This window comes from Schistocerca piceifrons, unplaced genomic scaffold (assembly GCF_021461385.2).
Source record: "Schistocerca piceifrons isolate TAMUIC-IGC-003096 unplaced genomic scaffold, iqSchPice1.1 HiC_scaffold_2386, whole genome shotgun sequence".
Taxonomy (NCBI): domain Eukaryota; kingdom Metazoa; phylum Arthropoda; class Insecta; order Orthoptera; family Acrididae; genus Schistocerca; species Schistocerca piceifrons.
In genome coordinates this window covers 135,401-147,589 of record NW_025728322.1, presented here as the reverse complement: position 1 = coordinate 147,589, position 12,189 = coordinate 135,401, and positions in this window count along the sequence as shown.

Here is a 12,189-nt window from a genome sequence, read left to right as displayed (position 1 = left end):
AGTCTTCTTGTACTGAAGTCGGCATTGTTCCCATTTCAATTGAATTCCAATGCAATTATGTGTTTCATCGTCAATAAAAAAGCCAGAGGGATACAGTAAACCTGAAGTGAAGCATCGGAATCTCTAACTAGTGTAACAGGAATGGTTCAACACATAGTCAGTAAGAAGAGTCAGTCTTCTTGTACTTAAGTCGACATTGTGCCTTTTCTATTTAATTCCGATGCAATTTCTGTGTTTCATCGTCAATAAGAAGGTCAGAAGGATACAGTAAACCTGACGTGAAGCATCGGAATCTCTAACTAGTGTCACAGGAATGGTTCAAAACAGAGACAGTTGGAAGAGTCAGTCTTCTTGTACTTAAGTCGGCATCGTGCCTTTTCTATTTAATTCCGATGCAATATCTGTGTTTCGTTGCCAATAAGAAGGTCCAAGTGATACAGTAAACCTGAAGTGAAGCATCGGAATCTATAACTAGTGTCATAGGAATGGTTCATACAAAGTCAGTAGGAAGAGTCAGTCTTCTAGTACTTAAGTCGGCAATGTGCCTTTTCTATTTAATTACGATACAATTTCAGTGTTTCATCGTCAATAACAGGGTCCAGGGTATACAGTAAGGCTGAAGTGAAGCATCGGAATCTGTAAGTAGTGTCGCAGGAATGGTTCAAAACATAGTCAGTACGAAGAGTCAATCTTAATGTATTTAAGTCGGCATTGTGCCTTTTGTATTCAATTCCGATTCAGTTTCTGTGTTTCATCGTCAATAGGATGGTCAGAGGGATACAGTAAACATGAAGTGAAGCATCGGAATCTCTAACTAGTGTCACAGGAATGGTTCAAAACATAGACAGTAAGAAGACTCAATCTTCTTGTACTTAAGTCGGCATTGTGCCCTTTTCAATTTAATTCCGATGCAATTACTGTGTTTCATCGTCAATACGAAGGTCAGAGGGATACTGTAAACCTGAAATAAAGCATCGGAATCTATAACTAGTGTCACAGGAATGGCTCCAAACATAGTCAGTAAGAAGAGTCAGTCTTCTTGTACTTAAGTGGGCTTTGTGCCTTTTCTATTTAATTCCGATGCAAATTCGGTGTTTCATCGTCAATAAGAGGGTCCAAGGGATACAGTAAATCTGAAGTGAAGCATCGGAATCTATAACTAGTGTCACAGGAATGGTTCAAAGCACAGTCAGTAAGAAGAGTCAATCTTCTGGTATTTAAGTCGGCATTGTGCCATTTGTATTTAGTTCCGATGCAATTTCTGTTTTTTATCGTCAATAAGAAGGTGCTAGGGATACAGCAAACCTGAAGTGAAGCATCGGACTCTTTAACTAGTGTCACAGCAATGGATCAAGATATAGTCAGTAAGAAGAGCCAGTCAACTTGTACTTAAGTTGGCATGTAGTCTTTTGTATTTAGTTCCGATGCAATTTCTGTGTTTCATCGTCAATAAGAAGGTCCAAGGGATACAGTAAACCTGAAGTGAAGCATCGGAATCTATAACTAGTGTCACAGGAATGGATCAAGATATGGTCAGTAAGAAGAGTCAGTCTTCTTGTACTTAAGTCGGCATTTAGACTTTTCTATTTAATTCCGATGCTATTTCTGTGATTCATCGTCAATAAGAAGGTCCAAGGGATACAGTAAACCTGAAGTGAAGCATCGGAATCTGTAACTAGTGTCACAGGAATGGTTCAAAACAATGTCAGTAAGAAGAGTCAGTCTTCTTGTACTTAAGTCGGCATTGTGCCTTTTGTATTTAATTCCGATGTAGTTTCTGTGCTGCATCGTCAATAAGAAGGTACAAGGGATACAGTAAATCTGAAGTGAAGCATCAGAATCTATACTAGTGTCACAGGAATGGATCAAAGTATAGTCTGTAAGAAGACTCAGTCTTGTTGTATTTAAGTCGACATTGTGCCTTTTCTACCTAATTCCGATGCAATTTCTGTGTTTCATCATCAATAAGAAATTCAGAAGGATACAGTAAACCTGACGTGAAGCATCGGAATCTCTAACTAGTGTCACAGGAATGGTTCAAAACATAGACAGTAGGAAGAGTCTGTCTTCTTGTACTTAAGTCGGCATTGTGCCTTTTGTATTTTTATCCGATGCAATTTCTGTGTTTCATCGTCAATAAGAAGGTCAGAGGGATACAGTAAACCTGAAGTGAAGCATCGGAATCTCTTACTAGTGTCACAGGAATGGTTGAAAACATAGACAGTAGGAAGAGTCAGTCTTCTTGTACTTAAGTCGGCATTGTGCTTTTTCTATTTAATTCCGATGCAATTTCTGTGTTTCGTCGCCAATAAGAGGGTCCAAGGGATACAGTAAACCTGACGTGTAGCATCGGAATCTATAACTATTGTCACAGGATTCGTTCAAAACATAGACAGTAGGAAGAGTCAGTCTTCTTGTACTTAAGTTGGCATTGTGCCTTTTGTATTTAATTCCGAAGCAATATCTGTCTTTCATCGTTGATGTGAAAGTCAGAGGGATACAGTAAACCTGAAGTAAAGCATCGGAATCTAGAACTTTTGTCACAGGAATGGTTCAAAACATAGACAGTAAGAAGGGTCCGTCATCTTGTACTTAAGTATTCATTGTGCCTTTTGTATTTAAGTCCGATGCAATTTCTGTCTTTCATCGTCAATAAGAAGGACCAAGGGATACAGTAAACCTGAAGTGAAGCATCGGAATCTATAACTAGTGACACAGGAATGGTTCATACAAAGTCAGCAAGAAGAGTCATTCTTCTAGTACTTAAGTCGGCAATGTGCCTTTTGTATTTAATTCAGGTGCTATTTCTGCGTTTCATCGTCAATAAGAATGTCAGAGGACACAGTAAACCTGAAGTGAAGCATCGGAATCTATAACTAGTGTCACAGGAATTGCTCCAAACATAGTCAGTAAGAAGAGTCAGTCTTCTTGTACTTTAGTCGGCATTGTGCCCTTTCTATTTAATTCCGATACAATTTCAGTGTTTCATCGTCAATACGAGGGTCCAGGGGATACATTAAAGCTGAAGTGAAGCATCGGAATCTGTAACCAGTGTCACAGGAATGGTTCAAAACTTAGTCAGTAAGAAGAGTCAATCGTCTTGTATTTAAGTCGGCATTGTGCTTTTTGTACTCAATTCCGATTCAATTTCTGTGTTCCATCGTCAATACGATGGTCAGAGGGAAACAGCAAACCTGAAGTGAAGCATCGGAATCTCTTACTAGTGTCACAGGAATGGTTGAAAACATTGACAGTAGGAAGAGTCAGTCTTCTTGTACTTAAGTCGGCATTGTGCTTTTTCTATTTAATTCCGATGCAATTTCTGTGTTTCGTCTCCAATAAGAGGGTCCAAGGTATACAGTAAACCTGACGTGTAGCATCGGAATCTATAACTATTGTCACAGGATTCGTTCAAAACATAGACAGTAGGAAGAGTCAGTCTTCTTGTACTTAAGTTGGCATTGTGCCTTTTGTATTTAATTCCGAAGCAATATCTGTCTTTCATCGTTGATGTGAAAGTCAGAGGGATACAGTAAACCTGAAGTAAAGCATCGGAATCTAGAACTTTTGTCACAGGAATGGTTCAAAACATAGACAGTAAGAAGGGCCCGTCATCTTGTACTTAAGTATTCATTGTGCCTTTTGTATTTAATTCCGATGCAATTTCTGTCTTTCATCGTCAATAAGAAGGACCAAGGGATACAGTAAACCTGAAGTGAAGCATCGGAATCTATAACTAGTGACACAGGAATGGTTCATACAAAGTCAGCAAGAAGAGTCAGTCTTCTTGTACTTTAGTCGGCATTGTGCCCTTTCTATTTAATTCCGATACAATTTCAGTGTTTCATCGTCAATACGAGGGTCCAGGGAATACATTAAAGCTGAAGTGAAGCATCGGAATCTGTAACTAGTGTCACAGGAATGGCTCAAAACTTAGTCAGTAAGAAGAGTCAATCTTCTTGTATTTAAGTCGGCATTGTGCCTTTTGTATCCAATTCCGATTCAATTTCTGTGTTTCATCGTCAATAAATGGTCAGAGGGATACAGCAAACCTGAAGTGAAGCATCGGAATCTATAACTAGTGTCACAGTAATTGTTCAAACCATAGACAGTAAGAAGGGTCCGTCTTCTTGTACTTAAGTGTTCATTGTGCCTTTTGTATTTAATTCCGATTCAATATCTGTGCTTCATCGTCAATAAGAAGGTCAGAGGGATACAGTAAACCTGAAATAAAACATCGGAATCTATAAATAGTGTCACAGGAATGGTTCAAAACATAGACAGTAAGAAGAGTCAATCCTCTTGTACTTAAGTCGGCATTGTGCCCTTTTCAATTTAATTCCAATGCAATTACTGGGTTTTATCGTCAATACGAAGGTCAGAGGGATACAGTAAACCTGAAATGAAGCATCGGAATCTATAACTAGTGTCACAGGAAAGGCTCCAAACATAGTCAGTAAGAAGAGTCAGTCTTCTTGTACTTAAGTCGGCATTGTGCCTTTTCTATTTAATTCCGATGCAATTTCAGTGTTTCATCGACTATAAGAGGGTCCAAGGGATACAGTAAAGCTGAAGTGAAGCATCGGAATCTATAACTAGTGTCACAGGAATGGTTCAAAATGTAGTCAGTAAGAAGAGTCAATCGTCTTGTATTTAAGTCGGCATTGTGATTTTTGTACTCAATTCCGATTCAATTTCTGTGTTTCATCGTCAATACGATGGTCAGAGGGATACAGCAAACCTGAAGTGAAGCATCGGAATCTCTTACTAGTGTCACAGGAATGGTTGACAACATTGACAGTAGGAAGAGTCAGTCTTCTTGTACTTAAGTCGGCATTGTGCTTTTTCTATTTAATTCCGATGCAATTTCTGTGTTTCGTCGCCAATAAGAGGGTCCAAGGGATACAGTAAACCTGACGTGTAGCATCGGAATCTATAACTATTGTCACAGGATTCGTTCAAAACATAGACAGTAGGAAGAGTCAGTCTTCTTGTACTTAAGTTGGCATTGTGCCTTTTGTATTTAATTCCGAAGCAATATCTGTCTTTCATCGTTGATGTGAAAGTCAGAGGGATACAGTAAACCTGAAGTAAAGCATCGGAATCTAGAACTTTTGTCACAGGAATGGTTCAAAACATAGACAGTAAGAAGGGTCCGTCATCTTGTACTTAAGTATTCATTGTGCCTTTTGTATTTAAGTCCGATGCAATTTCTGTCTTTCATCGTCAATAAGAAGGACCAAGGGATACAGTAAACCTGAAGTGAAGCATCGGAATCTATAACTAGTGACACAGGAATGGTTCATACAAAGTCAGCAAGAAGAGTCATTCTTCTAGTACTTAAGTCGGCAATGTGCCTTTTGTATTTAATTCAGGTGCTATTTCTGTGTTTCAACGTCAATAAGAAGGTCAGAGGACACAGTAAACCTGAAGTGAAGCATCGGAATCTATAACTAGTGTCACAGTAATTGTTCAAACCATAGACAGTAAGAAGGGTCCGTCTTCTTGTACTTAAGTGTTCATTGTGCCTTTTGTATTTAATTCCGATTCAATTTCTGTGCTTCATCGTCAATAAGAAGGTCAGAGGGATACAGTAAACCTGAAATAAAACATCGGAATCTATAACTAGTGTCACAGGAATGGTTCAAAACATAGACAGTACGAAGAGTCAATCCTCTTGTACTTAAGTCGGCATTGTGCCCTTTTCAATTTAATTCCAATGCAATTACTGGGTTTTATCGTCAATACGAAGGTCAGAGGGATACAGTAAACCTGAAATGAAGCATCGGAATCTATAACTAGTGTCACAGGAAAGGCTCCAAACATAGTCAGTAAGAAGAGTCAGTCTTCTTGTACTTAAGTCGGCATTGTGCCTTTTCTATTTAATTCCGATGCAATTTCAGTGTTTCATCGACTATAAGAGGGTCCAAGGGATACAGTAAAGCTGAAGTGAAGCATCGGAATCTATAACTAGTGTCACAGGAATGGTTCAAAACGTAGTCAGTAAGAAGAGTCAATAGTCTTGTATTTAAGTCGGCATTGTGATTTTTGTACTCAATTCCGATTCAATTTCTGTGTTTCATCGCCAATACGATGGTCAGAGGGATACAGCAAACCTGAAGTGAAGCATCGGAATCTCTTACTAGTGTCACAGGAATGGTTGACAACATTGACAGTAGGAAGAGTCAGTCTTCTTGTACTTAAGTCGGCATTGTGCTTTTTCTATTTAATTCCGATGCAATTTCTGTGTTTCGTCGCCAATAAGAGGGTCCAAGGGATACAGTAAACCTGACGTGTAGCATCGGAATCTATAACTATTGTCACAGGATTCGTTCAAAACATAGACAGTAGGAAGAGTCAGTCTTCTTGTACTTAAGTTGGCATTGTGCCTTTTGTATTTAATTCCGAAGCAATATCTGTCTTTCATCGTTGATGTGAAAGTCAGAGGGATACAGTAAACCTGATGTAAAGCATCGGAATCTAGAACTTTTGTCACAGGAATGGTTCAAAACATAGACAGTAAGAAGGGTCCGTCATCTTGTACTTAAGTATTCATTGTGCCTTTTGTATTTAAGTCCGATGCAATTTCTGTCTTTCATCGTCAATAAGAAGGACCAAGGGATACAGTAAACCTGAAGTGAAGCATCGGAATCTATATCTAGTGACACAGGAATGGTTCATACAAAGTCAGCAAGAAGAGTCATTCTTCTAGTACTTAAGTCGGCAATGTGCCTTTTGTATTTAATTCAGGTGCTATTTCTGTGTTTCATCGTCAATAAGAAGGTCAGAGGACACAGTAAACCTGAAGTGAAGCATCGGAATCTATCACTAGTGTCACAGGAATTGCTCCAAACATAGTCAGTAAGAAGAGTCAGTCTTCTTGTACTTTAGTCGGCATTGTGCCCTTTCTATTTAATTCCGATACAATTTCAGTGTTTCATCGTCAATACGAGGGTCCAGGGGATACATTAAAGCTGAAGTGAAGCATCGGAATCTGTAACTAGTGTCACAGGAATGGTTCAAAACATAGTCAGTAAGAAGAGTCAATCTTCTTGTATTTAAGTCGGCATTGTGCCTTTTGTATCCAATTCCGATTCAATTTCTGTGTTTCATCGTCAATAAATCGTCAGAGGGATACAGTAAACCTGAAGTGAAGCATCGGAATCTATAACTAGCGTCACAGTAATTGTTCAAACCATAGACAGTAAGAAGGGTCCGTCTTCTTGTACTTAAGTATTCATTGTGCCTTTTGTATTTAATTCCGATTCAATTTCTGTGCCTCTTCGTCAATAAGAAGGTCAGAGGGATACAGTAAACCTGAAATAAAACATCGGAATCTATAACTAGTGTCACAGGAATGGTTCAAAACATAGACAGTAAGAAGAGTCAATCTTCTTGTACTTAAGTCGGCATTGTGCCCTTTTCAATTTAATTCCGATGCAATTACTGTGTTTCATCGTCAATACGAAAGTCAGAGGGATACTGTAAACCTGAAATAAAGCATCGGAATCTATAACTAGTGTCACAGGAATGGTTCAAAACACAGTCAGTAAGAAGAGTCAATCTTCTGGTATTTAAGTCGACATTATGCTTCTTGTACTCAATTCCGATTCAATTTCTGTGTTTCATCGTCAATACGGTGGTCAGAGGGATACAGTAAACCTGAAGTGAAGCATCGGAATCTATAACTAGTGTCACAAGAATGGTTCAAAACACAGCCAGTAAGAAGAGTCAGTCTTCTTGTACTTCACTCGGCATTGTGCCTTTTGTATTTAATTCCGATGTAGTTTCTGTGTTTCATCGTCAATAAGAAGGTCCAAGGGATACAGTAAACCTGAAGTGAAGCATCGGAATCTATAACTAGTGTCACAGGAATGGATCAAGATATGGTCAGTAAGAAGAGTCAGTCTTCTTGTACTTAAGTCGGCATTGTGCCTTTTGTATTTTTGTCCGATGCAATTTCTGTGTTTCATCGTCAGTAAGAAGGTCAGAGGGATACAGTAATCCTGAAGTGAAGCATCGGAATCTCTTACTACTGCACAGGAATGGTTGAAAACATTGACAGTAGGAAGAGTCAGTCTTCTTGTACTTAAGTCGGCATTGTGCTTTTTCTATTTAATTCCGATGCAATTTCTGTGTTTCTTCGCCAATAAGAGGGTCCAAGGGATACAGTAAACCTGACGTGTAGCATCGGAATCTGTAACTATTGTCACAGGATTCGTTCAAAACATAGACAGTAGGAAGAGTCAGTCTTCTTGTACTTAAGTTGGCATTGTGCCTTTTGTATTTAATTCCGAAGCAATATCTGTCTTTCATCGTTGATGTGAAAGTCAGAGGGATACAGTAAACCTGAAGTGAAGCATCGGAATCTATAACTAGTGTCACAGGAATGGATCAAGATATGGTCAGTAAGAAGAGTCAGTCTTCTTGTACTTGAGTCGACATTGTGCCTTTTCTATTTAATTCCGATGCAATTTCTGTTTTTCATCGTCAATAAGAAGGTCAGAAGGATACAGTAAACCTGACGTGAAACATCGGAATCTCTAACTTGTGTCACAGGAATGGTTCAAAACATAGACAGTAGGAAGAGTCAGCCTTCTTGTACTTAAGTCGGCATTGTGCCTTTTCTATTAAATTCCGATGCAATTTCTGTGTTTCATCGCCAATAAGAGGGTCCAAGGGATACAGTAAACTTGACGTGAAGCATCGGAATCTATAACTAATGTCACAGGATTCGTTCAAAACATAGACAGTAGGAAGAGTCAGTCTTCCTGTACTTAAGTCGGCATTGTGCCTTTTGTATTTCCTTCCGATGCACTATCTGTGTTTCATCGTTGATATGAAGGTCAAAGGGATACAGTAAACCTGAAGTGAAACATCGGAATCTAGAACTTTTGTCACAGGAAATGGCTCAAAACATAGACAGTAAGAAGGGTCCGTCTTCTTGTACTTAAGTATTCATTGTGCCTTTTGTATTTAATTCCGATGCAATTTCTGTGTTTCATCGTCAATAAGAGGCACCAAGGGATACAGAAAACCTGAAGTGAAGCATCGGAATCTATAACTAGTGTCACAGGAATGGTTCATACAAAAACAGTAAGAAGAGTCAGTCTTCTAGTACTTAAGTCGGCAATGTGCCTTTTGTATTTAATTCAGATGCTATTTCAGTGTTTCTTCGTCAATAAGAGGGTCCAAGCGATACAGTAAAGCTGAAGTGAAGCATCGGAATCCGTAACTAGTGTCACAGGAATGGTACAAAACATAGTCAGTAAAAAGAGTGAATCTTCTTGTATTTAAGTCGGCATTGTGCCTTTTGTATTCAATTCCTTATCAATTTCTGTGTTTCATCGTCAATAAGATGGTCAGAGGGATACAGTAAACCTGAAGTGAAGCATCGGAATCTAGAACTTTTGTCACAGGAATGGTTCAAAACAGAGACAGTAGGAAGAGTCAGTCTTCTTGTACTTAAGTCGGCATCGTGCCTTTTCTATTTAATTCCGATGCAATTTCTGTGTTTCGTTGCCAATAAGAAGGTCCAAGTGATACAGTAAACCTGAAGTGAAGCATCGGAATCTATAACTAGTGTCATAGGAATGGTTCATACAAAGTCAGTAGGAAGAGTCAGTGTTGTAGTACTTAAGTCGGCAATGTGCCTTTTCTATTTAATTCCGATACAATTTCAGTGTTTCATCGTCAATAACAGGGTCCAGGGGATACAGTAAAGCTGAAGTGAAGCATCGGAATCTGTAACTAGTGTCGCAGGAATGGTTCAAAACATAGTCAGTACGAAGAGTCAATCTTATTGTATTTAAGTCGGCATTGTGCCTTTTGTATTCAATTCCGATTCAATTTCTGTGTTTCATCGTCAAAAGGATGGTCAGAGGGATACAGTAAACATGAAGTGAAGCATCAGGATCTATAACTAGTGTCACAGGAATGGTTCAAACCATAGACAGTAAGAAGGGTCCGTCTTCATGTACTTAAGTCGGCATTGTGCCTTTTCTATTTAATTCCGATACAATTTCAGTGGTTCATCGTCAATTACAGGGTCCAGGGGATACAGTAAAGCTGAAGTGAAGCATCGGAATTTGTAACTAGTGTCAAGGAATGGTTCAAAACATAGTCAGTACGAAGAGTCAATCTTCTTGTATTTAAGTCGGCATTGTGCCTTTTGTATTCTATTCCGATTCAATTTCCGTGTTTCATCGTCAATAGGATGGTCAGAGGGATACAGTAAACATGAGGTGAAGCATCGGAATCTATAACTAGTGTCACAGGAATGGTTCAAACCATAGATAGTAAGAAGGGTGGGTCTTCTTGTACTTAAGTATTCATTGTGCCTTTTGTATTTAATTCCGATTCAATTTCTGTGTTTCATCGTCAATAAGAAGTACCAAGGTCCACAGGAAACCTGAAGTAAAACATCGGAATCTATAAGTAGTGTCACAGGAATGGTTCAAAACATAGACAGTAAGAAGACTCAATCTTCTTGTACTTAAGTCGGCATTGTGCCCTTTTCAATTTAATTCCGATGCAATTTCTGTGTTTCATCGTCAAAAAGAAGGTCAGAGGGATACAGTAAACCTGAAGTGAAGCATCGGAATCTATAAGTAGTGTCACAGGAATGGTTCAAAACATAGACAGTGGGAAGAGTCAGTCTTCTTGTACTTAATTCGGCATTGTGCCTTTTGTATTTAATTCCGATGCAATATCTGTGTTTCATCGTTAATAAGAAGGTGAGAGGGATACAGTAAACCTGAAGTGAATCATCGGAATCTACAACTAGTGTCGCAGGATTGGTTCAAATCATAGTCAGTAAGAAGAAACAGTCTTCTTGTACTTAAGTCGGCATTGTGCCATTTGTATTTAGTTCCGATGCAATTTCTGTGTTTCATCGTCAATAAGAAGGTCCTAGGGATACAGCAAACCTGAAGAAATCTTTAACTAGTGTAACAGCAATGGATCAAGATATAGTCAGTAAGAAGAGCCAGTCAACTTGTACTTAAGTTGGCATGTAGTCTTTTGTATTTAGTTCCGATGCAATTTCTGTGTTTCATCGTCAATAAGAAGGTCCAAGGGATACAGTAAACCTGAAGTGTAGCATCGGAATCTATAACTAGTGTCACAGGAATGGATCAACATATGGTCAGTAAGAAGAGTCAGTCTTCTTGTACTTAAGTCGGCATTGTGCCTTTTGTATTTAATTCCGATGCAATATCTGTGTTTCATCGTTAATAAGAAGGTGAGAGGGATACAGTAAACCTGAAGTGAATCATCGGAATCTACAACTAGTGTCGCAGGATTGGTTCAAATCATAGTCAGTAAGAAGAAACGGTCTTCTTGTACTTAAGTCGGCATTGTGCCATTTGTATTTAGTTCCGATGCAATTTCTGTGTTTCATCGTCAATAAGAAGGTCCAAGGGATACAGTAAACCTGAAGTGAAGCATCGGAATCTATATCTAGTGTCACAGGAATGGCTCAAAACACAGTCAGTAAGAAGAGTCAGTCTTCTTGTACTTAACTCGGCATTGTGCCTTTTGTATTTAATTCCGATGTAGTTTCTGTGTTTCATCGTCAATAAGAAGGTCCAAGGGATACAGTAAACCTGAAGTGAAGCATCGGAATCTATAACTAGTGTCACAGGAATGGATCAAGATATGGTCAGTAAGAAGAGTCAGTCTTCTTGTACTTAAGTCGGCATTGTGCCTTTTGTATTTAATTCCGATGCAATATCTGTGTTTCATCGCTAATAAGAAGGTGAGAGGGATACAGTAAACCTGAAGTGAATCATCGGAATCTACAACTAGTGTCGCAGGAATGGTTCAAATCATAGTCAGTAAGAAGAAACAGTCTTCTTGTACCTAACTCGGCATTGTGCCTTTTGTATTTAATTCCGATGTAGTTTCTGTGTTTCATCGTCAATAAGAAGGTCCAAGGGATACAGTAAACCTGAAGTGAAGCATCGGAATCTACAACTAGTGTCACAAGAATGGTTCAAAACACAGTCAGTAAGAAGAGTCAGTCTTCTTGTACTTAACTCGGCATTGTGCCTTTTGTATTTAATTCCGATGTAGTTTCTGTGTTTCATCGTCAATAAGAAGGTCCAAGGGATACAGTAAACCTGAAGTGAAGCATCGGAATCTATAACTAGTGTCACAGGAATGGATCAAGATATGGTCAGTAAGAAG